This window comes from Cervus elaphus, chromosome 21 (assembly GCF_910594005.1).
Source record: "Cervus elaphus chromosome 21, mCerEla1.1, whole genome shotgun sequence".
Taxonomy (NCBI): Eukaryota; Metazoa; Chordata; class Mammalia; order Artiodactyla; family Cervidae; genus Cervus; species Cervus elaphus.
The window spans coordinates 3,952,969-3,968,675 of NC_057835.1; the positions used below are offsets into that span (position 1 = coordinate 3,952,969).

The 15,707-nt window shown below is 41.6% G+C and overlaps 1 pseudogene; it reads right to left on the reverse strand.

Annotated features, from left to right (window-relative positions):
- The window catches only part of LOC122679146, a 193,589-nt pseudogene that overhangs the window by 121,321 nt on the left and 56,561 nt on the right, over positions 1 to 15,707 (reverse strand).

Genomic DNA, 15,707 nt, shown 5'->3' on the forward strand with positions numbered 1-15,707 from the left:
ACCTAGGAAGAAGAAAGGTAGAAAGGTCACAGTTTCATCTTGGCCGATTCCCTACATGGCCCTTTCACAGGCCAGGCGTGAGAGGGGGATCCAGGGCTGAGTGCATTTGTGCCTCAGTCACTCAGTCGTGTCTGACTCTTTGCAGCTCTGTGGACTGTAGCCCGCCAGGCTCCTCTGTCCATGGGACTCTCCAGGCAGGAATACCGGAGTGGGTAGCCATTCCTTTTCCAGGGGATCCTCCTGACCCAGGGATCAAACCTAGGTCTCCTGCATTGCAGGCAGATTCTTCATCATCTGGGCCACCAGGGAAGCCCCCAGTGGTGAATAAGACGGCCAAATGAACAAATCAGAGGACTTCTGTGGCTACGTGATTCTGAAATCTAGCTCCCTGATTTCAGGTATCGCTGAATAAAATAGAGCTTAAAAGCTACTGTACTATTGAAAGATGCAAAAATAAGTAAGGGAACAATCATTACAGGACATCAAATACAGTATAACAGGAACATTAAAAGAAGCTTTGACACCTCTTACCCATAAACAAGGAATTATGTTTGCATTTTCAAGTAAATACTACTCACTAGTGTCTTACAGATTCCAGATTTACACACACTTATGTTTACTGTTCACAGCGAGGGAGGCCAAGCAGTATCATAATAATTACTACCAATTATCAGGCACTGCTGGTGGAGTGCCAGACTCTTTGCTGGGAACTTAAAATCTGTGATTGTGGGGCTTCCCTGGTGGTCCAGGGGCTAAGACTCCGAGCTCCCAATGCAGGGGCTGGAGAGCCCCTGGTTGGAGAACTATATCCCACAAGCTGCAAAGAGTTCACATGCTGCAACTAAAGATCCTGCATGCCACAACAAAGATCAAAGATCCTGAGTGCCACAACTGAGACCCAGAGCAGCCAAATTAAACAGACGGACAGACAGTGTGTGATCTCATCTTACAAAGTAACTATCATCATCTCCATCTCTCAGTGAGGAACCTGTGGCTTAAGAGTTTATGTAACAGGCCTCGAGGTGCGTGGCTGACAGGTGGCAGAGGCAGGTTAGGTCCCATGTCAGTGTGACTTTAAAGCCTTTGCATCCCCTTCGCTCCCATTGCACGGCATAATTCCTTGTTTACGGGTAAGAGGTATCAAGGCTTCTTTTAATGTTCCTGTTAAACCATATTTGATGTCCCGTAATGATTATCCCCTTAACTCATTTTTGCGTCTTTCAATAGTACAGTAGCTTTTAAGCTCAGTGACCAGAGCGAGGGAGGTGAAGGGCAACAATGAATGAGTAAAGATGTGACGAGATTTAGGGTGGAGGACTTCCCTGTTGGTACAGTGGGTTAAGAATCCATCTGCCAATGCAGGAGACATGGGTTCGATCCCTGATCTAGGAAGATCCCACGGGCTTCGGGACAACTAAAGTCCCTGCAACACAACTCCTGAGACTGTGCTCTCGAGTCCGGTGCTGCACCTACTGAGCCCACACGCCGAGAGCCCGAGCTCCGCAAGAAGAGAAGCCACTGCAATGGGAAGCCCACGCGCCACAAGGAAGAGCAGCCCCCGAGCGCCACAACTAGAGGAGGCCCACGCACGGCAGGCAGACCCAGCACAGCCAGAAACAAATGAGAGAGATACATGGGGGAAGAAAAAGATTTGGGGTGGGGAGTTCCCATCAGTGCTCTCTCAACCATGCTGAAGTCTCAGGACCGTCTTAATCTCAGGGGCCCTGCCCCCACACCTGAAGTCATCCTTCGGTTTCTAATAATCCATTCCCTTTGGATTCCATGTAAACTGTCTTTCTAAGGATTGTGGGGGCATGGGTCACAAATAAGCAAATGTGAAAACATGTCACTATTAACAGCAGTATCATTCACACCCTGTATCCAGTACTGTTCCTGGTGTCATGAGCTCCTGCGGTGCCTTTCATATTGAAATCTACTTCGAAACAACCATCATAAAAGTTCAAAGCAATGCCAGCTTTATATACATAATCATTTCATGTAATCCTCACAACAATCCTAGAAAATCCGTAACACAGTCCTCAGTTTATAAAGATAAGCAGAAGCTTATCAAAGAATCTGCCCAGGGTCACACAACTATAGCAATATGATTCCAGAGCCTAAACTTTCCATTTCTATAACATGGCATATATTCCTGTGATGGTTATATACTTTTTTTTTTAAATACCAAAAAAAATTTGACCTGAATTTGTGTTTGTAGAAATTTTCATATAGAGCTGCTTATATTCTCCTCATACGTCATCAGAATTATATACTGTTAGTCTGTGGCACTTCGTTTAATAAGAAGAAAACGTTAATCAGCATACTTAACATTTTCACGTGTTTTTATTATTAACACCAGGGAACTTGAAATCTATGTGAAGAAATAGCTGAACAATACATATATTCTTCAATAGCTTTGCATCCTAAGAAAACGGGATGTTTTGTGATGGTTAATATCAAAACTATTTAGGGTCCAACAATAAGAGAGTTGGTATTCGACCTTTTTACAACCCTAGTTTAGAAGCAACTGAAGTATCTTTCAGTTTATTTGTTTGTAAAACAAGTATTTGATACCAGTTTAATGGAATAAGTGAATCACAAAAAGTTATAAAATAAATGGGAAAAAGTACAGAGGCAAACAGGTCAATATAGGAATCACCATCTGGTGTCCCCCATTCCTCTCAATTTGCTCTTTTTATCCTTCCAAGTAAACATACAAATCATTTTAGAAAAAGGGCTATAAGAAAGGAACAGAAAAGTGAAAAATATATGATAGAGTATCTCTAAAGAATCAGTACATTTGTCTTATTTTCTCATCTACGTGCAATACTTACTAACTACTTCCTTTATTTTAGAGACAAGCTCAAAACAAACCAGGCAACAATGCTTGTGAACCAGCTGACTGAACACCACAGCATCTAGACTGGGAAGTGGGCAAGCTCCCACCTTTTAGTTAACACACAAGACAAAGGCCCAACACACTTACCAATTGGTACCTGTTCAGGCTGGCTGAGAGAAACAAATGCTGACGTGTCATCAATCCAGGATATCTCAATGTTACCTGCAATATTGAATTAAAAGCAAAGTAAGCATTTAGCCATTAAGATAGCTATCAGATTCCATTTGTATATCTGATATATTTCGGAACATCCATCAATTTAAAGAGAGATGAGGTGTTAGTTTAAAAGATGATCAAAATCTCAGCACTAAAGAGAAATAAAACTTAAATCTATCACAGTAGCTACTACAGTTAAAACTTCAAGAAAGCAGATAAACCAGGACAACCAGAAGAATCTTTAAAAGTTTGTTTTAAAAACAAACAAAAAAAAATCCTTCTGGATTAAATCCTGAGGCAGTTTATCATTCAACCCAATCTCCTGCCAGGGTTAGAGACTTTTTTCCAATCAAGATCAGGAGAAGGGAGTTCCCTGGTGGTCTAGTCATTAGGATTCGGCACTTTCACTGCTGGGGTCAGGATTTAAAATAAACAAACAAATGAAAACTAATGAAGACTTAAATAAATGAAGGAATATGCCAGGTTCATGTACTAAAAGACTAAAAAGTCCATGAGCCTGGTATATTTTTTAAAAGATCACTAGTAAAAACCAGAGACCATGTGTGTAAGAAATAAGAAAAATTCACTGTTGATCTCAAGGCCAGGGAAAGAACTCAAATAAAGAAAAACAGGTAGAGGATAGAGGATGAGGAAAAGAAGGCATCAGAGAGAGGAAACCAAGACAGACCAATACAGAAAAGAAAAACACGGAGGGACAGAAAGCAGTATAGTGGCACAAAATGACTTTCACATACAGAGACAAGTCCTCTGCAAAGGCGAAACGCAAAGAGTGGAATGCAGGAGAGCAGACAGAGGCAGGAGAGGAGCAGAGGGCTGGGAGCTGGAGAAAACCCAGGGCAAGCAGACATCTACCCACTACCCTCTTCCTGAAAAAACACAGGAGACTGGAATTTTTTTTAAATGGCTAAACATCACCAGAACTTAGTGATGAAAAAATGTCTTATTATCTATTAAAATTTTTGAAGGCTTCGGAACACTTGAAAACTGCTTTGCTTCTCCTTCACAGGAAAGAACTTTTACTTCCTGCTGCACCATGGGGTGCCAGGACTTTCTCAATTACAAAAGTCACAACCATGACTTCCTTAGCTCTCTACCCTGTGTGTTTTTTTTAGACAAATAATATTTGGGGGCTTCCCAGGTGGCTCAGTGGAAAAGAATTCACCTACCAATGCAGGAGATGTGGATTCAATCCCTAGGTTGGAAAGATTCCCTGGAGGAGGAAATGGCAACCCACTCCAGTATTCTTGCCTGAGAAATCCCAGGGACAGAGGAGCCTGGTGGGCCACAGTCCATGGGGTTACAAAGAGTTGCACACGACTTAGTGACTCAACAACAATATTTAGCGTTTCTTAAGTAATTACTCTAGGCCACATACTTCTGAATGCGTTCCATGGATCAGCTGATTTGATCATCCTGACAAGCCTATTAAATAGGCAGTACCATTATCACCATCATCATGTCCAAGGAGGAAACACAAATACAGAGAGGTTACCTGTTCAATATCACACAGCTAACCTTTCTTTAATTAAAATGAAAAATATTCTACTCAGAGCGTCCTGCTGAATTTAGCCAATTAAAGCTTGAGTAAATAGGGGTAAGAGCAACACAAGATGGGAAACAACATCAAAAGCTTACCAAAGGAATGTGCTGTGAAATCTAACTGCATTTAAATTAAAAAGCAGGACCAGAATTTCAGAAGTCATTTAGACTATCTGCAAAGATGAGGATAACTTGCTAGAAACACACTTGTGTTCATTTACGTTCCTAAAAATTGCACGATGTTTTGTACTTATAAAAGCTAATATATGTTTATTTTAAGAAATACTGAAAAGCACAAAGAGGAAGAAAAAATCCTATCTAAAATATTCAGTGATAAGAGCATGGTGCATCCTTTCAGTTTGATTTCTAAGTTCAACAAAAATGATGTTAGTTATATAGGAATTCTACTTTGTATCTGCTTTTTACCATAGATGCTAAAATATAAACACCTTACCATCTTTTAACAAACTTCAACTCTTTCTAAAACGGCTACATGCTAAGCTGTTGGGGACACATTAACATTCACTAAACATGCTTATTATTGGACAATCAAGTCTTTGCTGTTTCCATTTTAATCACAAATTTCCAGAGATGACAGTTTAAATACTTTGTTAAAATTAAGAGACACTGCTGAAGACTTACAATCAGAATGGCCTTTATAAACCCTAATCAGAAGACTGTTCAATTGAATCTAATGGCCTGACCTGATAAAAAAGGTAACAAAAGAACCTACCTCATACTTGGTCCTCTCAAACATCTGTGCTTATCTGCTGGGCTATTTGATATCAAGCAGCAACTGCCTGCCCTTATGAAACAGGTATTCTCTTTCAATTTCACCTTAACAATTATTTAGCCTAGACTTCTTCCCCATGGGTCGTAAGGGGCTAACTGTTCTTGATTTCCATGGATATAGATGAATAACAGTGCTCTACTGTGGGATGCTAGCAAAAGGTCCTCAGGTCATATTGGCATAAGAAAGCAGCATACCAAGCTCCAAAAACTCTCCGAGTGAGATGAAAACTTTGCATATTAATCCTCTTTTATGTCCAAGCTAAAGCCATCTATATACTTTGACCACCTAGACCGTAAGAAGAGCAGGACCCTGAAAGGACATCTATACTTATGCTTGACTTACCAAAGGCACTGAAAAGCTGGTAAAGGTCGCTGGTTTTCCATTCTTTGGGGAATGTCACATGGAGGACGTGATCACGTTTAGGCTGCACTACAAAACAAATTTTTGATGAAAGGTTGATGGCTGAAAAGCGGACAGCTGACCAGTGGTTCGTCAATGAAACTGAGGCCAAGCTAACTTGGAGAATAATTATGAGAGCCTTGCAATTACCAAATGAGCCCTAACGTTCATGTGTATCCAACTTAAAAAAAGAAATGCACTGTCCAAACTGAATGGATGTGCTTGAACAGACGCGGTCCTGTCACAATCTTGATTTCTAATCCCACACCCACCACGTGACTGCGACACAGAGCAAGAGACCTAACTACTCAAGCCACTCGTGGTTACAGACTGGGGACGACGAGACTCAGCTCACAGAACTGCTGCGAGGACGACAGGTTTGAGCATTAAAACTACGACGATGTCCTCAAACTTCTACTGCAGTGATTATTATCACCGTGTATAAAGCGTAATTCCTCTGTTTCTATATGCCTATGGCATATATTAAGGCAATTTACCAAGGCTACAAAAACAGCAATGGAAAAGAACAATCGGAAGAAGCAACAACTACCTCTCAAACAGCCTGGTTGTCTGAGGTCTTCAAAAAGAAAAAAAAAAACCTAACCACAAAACTTAAATATATACATACTCAAATAACTGGAAAACAGAAAATGTACTGTTATTGACACAGCTAGTACATCTTGAAATCTATTACATATACAATTTTTTTTACAGAAAATCATGAACTCAGAGTGCTGAGTGAAAATGAAGTAATGATGAGAAGATATATATTTTTTTAAATTCAACTCATGTATAAACTGGAAAATGTAAGTAAAGAGATGGGTTAATCAAGGCCCAAGGGTAACATTAACTTAAGCGTACTATTCATATCAACCACAAAATCACTGGCTATTTTTAAGTGAATAAAGCTCTTTCTTCAGTAATTCTGTTCCTGTTCTCCTTTCCAGACCACACACTTAAATGTGCAGATGCAATGAGAAAATAAAAAATTCACTTACAGTCTGGTCCTTCCAAGTTTAGATAGGGGATATCCATGACTCTCATAAGAAATAACCTACCAAAAGAAAAGGAAAATGGATAATGGACTAACTTCTATTTAAAAAAAAAAAAAAACCAGCTGATATAAACATCTAGAAAATTCTTTTGTAGAAGCTCCTTAATTACATTACCTTATTTCTAAAATCATTTTGAAGAGTCTTAAGATCCACTTCACATTTTTCTCTAGAGCTAAATATTAGTCAGACATGACTGAGCACACTTCTTGAGTCTGAAATATTTATTACAAATAGAAAACAAAAACTGGTATCCCCAACACCTACAACAGTTCCTGGAGCTGTTCCTGGAGTAGTTCAGGAGCTACTCAATAAATATTAGCTAGATGAATAAAATTAGTCATCAAAGAGTCAAAACAAAGTCCTCTGCTGAGCTGCCCTGTTAGTCCAGAGAAACTGAGAGAAAACAAGTCCTACAGTGTACTGACCATCTTAACCCCCGTGAACAACTGTCCCCACAAATTGTAAAGGTAATCCCTATGGACTGGTGTTTTGTGAGCTAGGAATGTGTCACCAATGTCTTTCTTTTCTTCTTTTTTTAAAGTGAAATGCCATCATTGGATGAGTACTGATCTTACTGGGTGAACTGTCATTACTCCCATTTAAAACATATTAAAAGCATGAAGCAAAATAATCCTTGGTAAAAACAAACAAAAAACCTAACACACTGATAGAAACCATAGCAGTCATTTATGTATACTTTTAAAATGGATACAAAGGCACTTTTTAAAAGAGTGCTTCTAAATTACAGCTCTCCATAATGCCATTCAATTTGCTTTTATTTGCAAGATTGTGGGCAAAATATCAGGCATTCTGTTGTCTGTAAGATGATTTTAATGAGTTTTATTTAGATAACGGCATATTGTGCATTTCTGGTAGGGACTGCATTATACAGCAAATTAAAAAGGCAATCCAAGTGCCCAACAAGCAATTAGTTTGGCTTCACTGACCTGCAATTAAGGCACATTATTACCAGGCATTCAAAAGCCAGGCAGGGCATGATCCAGTTTACAAATGGAACCATCAGCATGAATACCACTGTTCTGTGAACGCCAGAAAAAAAAAAGTCCTGGTACTCTGCGGTTTGAGGACTTGTTGCCTAGCCTACAATTTAATAAACCAAATCCTATGGCTAAGAAACCAAATTTATTTTTAGTTCACTAATTTAGGCTCAAGTGTACTATTCTGGATCTGGTAGCTGGTTCACCCAGTTTAATCGATACCGCCTGCAACGCCAGAAAACAATGAGACATATAAAAGCATAGATTCCCCTCGAAAGTGGTTGTTATTACTACTGACAACCAGAACCTGATGAGTTAGTCCTGAGTTAGAAGGATCAATAATTTTATGGTTCACGTAATTCTCAATTCTCCATTTAGTAAATTGAGAGATGGCTCCCAACTCTAAACCAAAAATACAAAAAAAAAAACCAAAACAATTTTCAGTAAAAGTTGAAGAAACATATCAGCCACTATAAAAATAAATTGTGTACCCAAATTTCAACAGAAGAATAAAAACTGAATCAACAAGATGTTCACTGCTATACCTTCAAAGGCACCAGTAATCAAAATCAACCTCCAGATTCAACAACCTATGTGCGTGGGTAAATTACAGTTCATCATTCCAACAGAATTAATTTCAAGATAACTTTCAAAAAATTCAAAACATCAGTAACTTGTAGGGCAATTTTTAATTTAAAAAAAGCACAAAATTTTATACTATTGTGACAGCTTTGTAAAACACTGGTATCATTAAACCAAAAATAAAAAATACTCCCCACTCCCTGCTCTGAAAAAAAGCAGCCAATGGTTCTGGGAAACTGAGTTTTGTTTTTCAAAAATCCTTTTATGATTATTTTTTAAACTTAAAACAGAGGCTACCAGAACTGCGAGCCCCAGGGGTAATAACTAGAGATTTCCTTAGAGAAAGTTCAACTGAAAACACCAGTAGAATCAATCCGTATATCCTGTGCACTACCCCACCTGCTGTGGGGAGACAAATATAAAGAAAAATCACAAGTTTGAGTGTTCAGCTGCTTTATTTCTTTTAAAAATACTGTTTTCCTCTTAAGGTCATGTGGCCTCAACAAGTTTAGAAAATCTAATGTATAAATACAAACAAGGGTGACATTTAAAAAGCAGATTTCCCCAATTCTCTCACCATGTAAATATATATTTTCTTAATTTTAAAGATACATTTTGTCAAGCATTACACTGGCTGTTTGTCCTTTAATATTTCATCTCGATTATAAGTATCATTTCTGTTCAAACTCAGTAAAAATTTATTCTCAGCAGAAACACTCAAAAGATTTTTCTTAAGTTAGTTAATCCTACACTACCTTGTTTGCTTACTCAATACTTTAACTAAATAGAAACCCCTTCCAAATGAATTATATTAATAGCCCTTCTCACTCATCCCTCCAGCTTCATGTTTGGGCTTTACAGAGAAGCAAATCACCCCAAACCCTGGAAGAACACGCAAACCAATCTGTGTATGACTTGGCTGACTGCACCCCATGCAACTGGGAAACCAATTCTAAAACTGGAGCTGAGCATCTGTGGAACAGAACCAAAGTCAACTCGCCGAGGGCCTCCCTCTCCTTTTAGGCCAGACAGTTTGCAGGCCACTGCTCTGGAAGCATCCCCGCCTGCCCTTTTGAGGGAAAATTAAAACATTTCATTGCATGCATGCCTCATACTGACTGGCTGTCAGATGGCCTACACTGACACCCTGGGATGATCTGATAAAATACCTCATGTGTGGCTCATCTGACCGAACAGTTTTCATTTTAACGTAAGAGAAATGCACTAGGCGAGCAGAAATACTGACAAGCACATGAAAGGATGCTCCTTCCCTGTGAACTGCATTGAAGAACAGTCTCTCCCAGAAGGCCTTTCATCTGCAGATATTGGAAACACACTCGGACCATTGCTTGCAGGAAATGTTATTTTTATTTCAGTGAAGATTCAGGGTGGCTATAATTTGGTAGAGACACACAAGACTGTGTGGGGCCCTGGCCACGTTCCTGCAAGCTTCCTGATGAAACACTATTTTTGCACTTATTCTCTGAAGGACTGACAATGATTCTGTCAAAGACTAAAATTAAAGTTCCCATCTGATACAAGGGCCAATCGTACATTGGGATTCTATCCCAGTACACTACATGACTCATGTTCACATTCTAGATGCTATAAAATAAATTCTACCCTTTGGGGCATCTGTCAGTTTTTTAATGTTCTGTGATGACACTGGCGATGTTGTTTAGCGCGGCTTTCAAACATCCCAACAGATCCAAGGGTGGAGCACAGTACACTCCGGGGTCATTCACTCAGCAGACTGGATGACTTCAGCTCAGCCTCTTAATCGGCTCCACAGAACAGGCTGTGGACAATGTCTTTATGTCCAAAACAGCCACCCGGCTCTGCTGCCCATATGCTGCATGGCACTCATGGAAAGTCATCTGCTGACATTCTTTTCTGACCATGGCAGTGTGACACTGATCCAGACTATGTTAGAAGGCTTGTAGTCACAGGAGAATTTCATTTCAGACATAAAGCTTCTTAGGAGCCTAGAAGCTTGAGCACTTATCAAAATGTGTTTCCCCAGATAGGCATCTTGATAGAAATGCAAATTCCCGGGCCCCACCCACTTAAGCCCCACTGACTCAGAACCTGGGAACTGAAAATCACTGGGTTCACAGAAAAAAAGTATGTTCAAGACTGTGTTAATTTCCACGAATGATGATTCACTGATCAGCTGGGTAATAATGACTTGTCTCAACTTCTCCAAAAAGGTATTAGTCTCAATGATTTGTTTGCAGTAAATCATTTTGACTTAAGAGAAACACAAAACTATTAAAACAAACACCAAGGACTACCTCAACATCCAGGCAGCAATAACAAGGCTTCCACCATTCCCTGAAACCAGGAGGTCAACTGTGGCAAACAACTAGGTTCTCTGCAAGATGTCAACTGGGGGAAACAATTGCTGACCACTGTTTCCCTCATTTTGAAGAAGAATGTAAAAAAAGATGGCGTAAACTACTCTCTTGGCAATTCACTGGCAAAAGTCCAACCCTTTCTGTAACTTGGCAACAAAGCAGCCCCTCCGCATCACAAGCTTTAGTCAATAATACGGCCTCCAAGGCTGGCACACACACACACACACACTGAATCTCCAAACTTGTCAAAATTCTCCGACCTTACCAACACGCTTCAGACCCCAATTCTGGCAAGCATGAGACACAATGAGCAGCTCAAAAGAGGTACACTAAGATCAGAGGGTATTCTTTGATGACACAAGAGCGTGTCTTGGACTGTGGCTGATCTGAATCATTTGCAGTTGTCCAATGTGAAAAAGGATGGCAAAACAGTGCTGGTATTAACCTGTTTTATGCAGCTGTGCTCAAGAAAACAAGAAGGGCAAAGGTAACATTCAAAAATGCAGACAGGAAGTCCTGAAGGTGATTCAGGAATATTTTGCACAGAGGCTCAAACCTCTGGGAACCAAAGAGATCATTACAGTTCGTTAAAATTCCGCATGACCGAGTCTACGTGTAAAGCCAATAATTCTATTCAGAAATGAAAGGAAACAGTTCATTTAGCTCCTGCAGCAGCATGGTTTCCACTGCTGCTAAGTGATGGCAGAAAAAGACTGTGGATCAGTGACTTGTACTCAGGGCCACTTAAAGAAGCAATCGGCAGGACTTCCCTGGTAGTCTAGTGTCTAAGACTCTGCACTCCCGGTGCAGGGGGCCCTGGGTTCAATACCTGGTCAGGGAACTAGATCCCACATGCTGCGAGTCATGATCCCACAGGAGTTCGAATGCCGCAACTAAGGATCCCGAATGCCGCAACGAAGACCCGGCACAGCCAAATAAATAAATTTAAAAGAAGAGAAGAAAGAAAAGAGACAACTGGCAAGAAACCAGTAATACCTGTGCACCTGACAGAAGGCCCGACACACAGGTCAGGTTATAAGAGGACCAGGATGTCCCACCTGACAAACCACTGAAGACCAGCAATGCGATGCTGCTGACCACCGGTTTTAACGTCTTTGGAAAAATCCTTTATTGAATTTTTTTAAGTTACCAAATCATAAACCAGTACAATCTCAATTAGCAAATGAAATAGAGATAGAAAATTAGCAGGAAACACACCAAATGACAGCTTTTTTTTTTTTTTTTTTCGTTTTGGCTGGTAGAATTACAAGTGGGTAATTTGTGTTTCAATCAGGATAAAAATATACTATTTTTTAAAAGGACAAGGTTCCTGACTAAAATAAGTGTTTGTTACGGCGCACTCAGCCTCCTCTGATCCTCTGGCGTCTAGAGGACAGGCACCGAGTCCTATCACACAGGGAATGAGGAAGCAGCTTTTTCCTACTCCAGCGGCTTACCCTTGGCCAGCATGGGAGTAGAGACAGATTCAGACCCAAAGTTTCCCCATTACCAGTCTTACACTAAGGGCCTCACCATCTCTTTGCCAGGTACCCCCTCACGTGCGTGTGAGCTAAGTCGCTTCAGTCGTGTCCAACTGTGCAACCTCGCTGGGCTCCTCTGTCCGTGGAATTCTCCAGGCGAGAATATTGGAGCGACTTGCCATTTCTTCCTCCGGGGGATCTTCTTGACCCAGAGATTGAACCCACGTCTCTTACATCTCCTGCACTGGCAGGCAGGCGGGTTCTTTACCACTGATGTCACCTGGGAAGCCCATACCCCCTTCACATCGGCTTTTAACCTGAGCTCTTCCCACAGCCTCATGTGAAACTGAGCCTACAGTCCCCGCAGGAGCCTCTAAGGGACAAATGAGGACTCGCGTCCTCAACCACCTCTAGTGCAAGAACTCGGGATGTAAGATCTCAGATACAGGCTTTTGTTGGCTTTGTTGGCAATGCTCTAAGGGCTGATTAAATTATAGCTTCGTGCAACGGGGCAGAGTCCAGATATAAGAAATGAGGCTGCTCTCTGAGAAGAGCTTTGGGTGGACTGAGGAAAGCAACCAGGATGAAGGAGCAGAGAAGAGAGCCATGCTGCTACAGGTCAGAGGACAACCTTCCCACGTCTGCAGCGCAGAACCAGCTGCTCCCAGGCCTCCGGCCTCACGGTCACACCTGCCCCCCACACACCAAGATCACCATCAGGGAAACCCTGTGAATCGGCCCATCCTAGGGGTGAGTGAGATAATGGTGTCTGAATACAGGACCTTTATTTCCTGTAAGGTCAGATCTGTACACACACACACAGGCCTGGATGATCTAGGATTTCTGATGTCACAGCCTGTCTTCATAAGAGAGGACAGTGTTTACTCTGGTTCTGCCTGAGCAAAAGGAAAACCCTCCAGGCCCCAAACTTTTCATTCTTCCACCTAGAAACTCAGTATTTCATTTAATGAGTAAACATGCGCATTTCTTCAAGACTACATATCTCTTCCTAAAAAGCTCTGCCTCAAAGAACAGATTTCCAAGCAAAACTGTACTCCTCTTATGCCACTACAGACCGGAATACGGAGATGCTGAGTACAATCTCATCTCAACACGATTTGAGTGGTGAATTAATTTGCACCTAACTCCAAGTCCCAAGCCTTCCAGAGGAAAATTGAAACCTTTAACGACTGCCAGCTCTACTGTTCTTGCAAATGGTCTCGGTATTTCCTTCAGGGCACAGCAGTAAAAAGCACTTCATGAGAACCGTGTATGCAAAGGCTCATCATTATACATATTTATGCGCCATAAAAAACTAATTTTATCATCCAGGATAGGAAGCATGCAGACATCTCTCACAAAATAAGCTCACTTATTTTGCTCACTAAAGCTCTTGTGTAAAATAAGAGGGCAACCACTGGGTAGAGGAGAGTCCTTGTGGCACCAGTTATTTTCATTTCACTCAGGGTGGGGGGAAGAGGGGTGCACGTGCAATTTCCAATCTAGTCACTTGATATCTTGACAAATAGAGAGTTACCCAACATTTGTCCCAAAGCCAACTCATGTCCCTTCTCAGAGATGTAATGCAAGAAACAAGTGTGTGTGGGGGGGGAGGGGGGACAGTGCGGGGAAGAAAGGCAAAAGGAAAGAAAGTCAGCAGCATGTTTAAACAGTCTCCATCAAATGAACCATATCAAATTACATCAAATAAAAGTGTTAAACTAAACATTGTACAAAGGCAACGTCTGCTGGACCTATAAAACAGCAGATTGTAAAATGTCAGAGGAAACTGGTCGCACTCGATCCGGTGGTCCAAGTCAACATCTTTTAGAATCACTGCCCAAACCAAACATGCAGAGAAAGAAATCTTTCAGCGATACTAGCATTGTCTCTTAAGAAAATGTCCTACTAACTGTTGAGCTGTCTCTTTTAGAGAATGATGCTTTGGAGGAAGAATCCTATCCCCAGCTGAGGACAGACCTGGGTTGTCCCTGACTCAACTGTTTCTGGGGCCCGCGGCAGATGGCCTCAGCTTGCAAATGGGGGACCTTATTACCTACCTCCTCAGGGATGCTGTCAGAAATTATAGTCGCTGTGGGTGAAACACTCTGAACCATGGAAGATGTTCAGTGGAGAAGATATTTGGCAGCTAGTCTAAACTCCTTCATGGCTCAACCAGTAAGGAGTCTGCTTACAATGCAGGAGACCTGGGTTTGATCCCTGGGTTGGGAAGATCCCCTGGAGAAGGAAATGGCAACCCACTCCAGTATTCTTGCCTGAAAAATCCCATGGATAGAAGAGTCTGGCGGGCTACAGTTCATGGGGTTGCAAAGAGTCGGACAGGACTAAGCAACTTCACCTCTCTTCACTTCTTTTCTTGCAAATTTCTTAGGGTAAATTGCTAACCTCTGACTCATATAAATTAACTGTGAAACAGACTTGGAAATAACCATGACCTATCTGCTTACAGCCAGGGCCAAGGCAAGGCAAGGACTACCTAAGAACACGGGCTTTACTACCAACATGCCTATAAACAGGCCTCCAGAAAGCGAGGTCCACAGCCTAACTCCCAGAGCCTCTGAATGCTGCCTTATTTGAAAAAAGGATCTTAGCAGATGGAACTAGAAATTAGGTTAAGGACCTTACATGAGGACATATCTTAAACTATCCAAGTGAACCCTAAATACCATCACAACTGTCCTTACAAAAGAAAGAGGGAGACAGGATACACACAGAGGGGGAGGCAGAGACTGGAGTGACATGGTGACTAGCCAGGGAGTGTCAGCATCCCCAGGCGCTAGAGAGGCAAGGAACAGATCCTTCCCAGAGCCTGTGGGAGAAGCACAGCCACACCTATACCTTAACTTCAAACTTCTGGCCTCCAGAACTGTGAAAGAATAAATGTCTGTTGTTTCAGGTCACCTACCACGCTTGTGGAGATTCAAATAGGAATCACAGGAAACTAAAATGATATCCTGCTAAGAAGGAGGCAAGCTGCTTAAACATATATCCAGGGACTGATTTTTTCTAACCTCTACAAATTGTAATGATAAACAAGTTATTAAGCTAGAGAGACACATACTTTAAAGCAACCAGAGCCAATACAAGGGCAGAAGGGGCCCACGGGGCTAGCACGCCGAGCAGAGGTGTGTGGCGTGGGTTTCCCTTAAGGTGTCTCTAGAAAGTGGCCTTATGATAAAGCCACAGAAGCAGCTTGCCTGATCAATCTTGGGAAAATAAGGTTGCACGGCAGAAATTAGGTAAGGCAGTATCAGTCTGAGGCAAGCACCCCTTGCTGGGAGAACTCAACGACTAGTTTGCAAACAAGCACTAGTTTCCAGCCTTAAGAAGCCCCACGCTCAAGGCAGGCTCACCTTGTCCTTCACCTTCATGGGAATCAGGGCGTCACTTTCAGGGCAATCAAACC